Source organism: Notothenia rossii (genome assembly GCF_949606895.1).
Source record: "Notothenia rossii genome assembly, chromosome: 6".
NCBI classification, from domain to species: domain Eukaryota; kingdom Metazoa; phylum Chordata; class Actinopteri; order Perciformes; family Nototheniidae; genus Notothenia; species Notothenia rossii.
Genome location: NC_136909.1, coordinates 71,996,412 through 71,996,777, shown reverse-complemented (window position 1 = coordinate 71,996,777; position 366 = coordinate 71,996,412).

The window sequence follows — 366 nt, the reverse complement described above, 5'->3', positions numbered from 1 at the left end:
CCTGAGAGAAAGTGCACTGGGGCTGGTTGCCCTCTGAGTCCATCCCACACTCAACTTTTGTTTTTGCATCCACCTCTAGCGGCAGCAATAAAACTTCAGCCCGGTCCCATGATGAATGTGGCGGCTCAGGAGTGTAAAAGGAGACACTTGAAATCCGAGAGCCCGTCTTAACGAGTGAAAGAATAATGACAGAGCCTTTTAATCACCTCAACTTATTGAAGTCCCGTGTTTATGGGACAGCACTGCAACTGCATTCTCCACCAACAATAAGGATCCTGTTTTGTATTTCTGTGTGGCTTTAAACATGATCTCCTAGGATGCTGTTCATTATTATTTTTATTAAAAGCACAAACAAACACGTAGGCC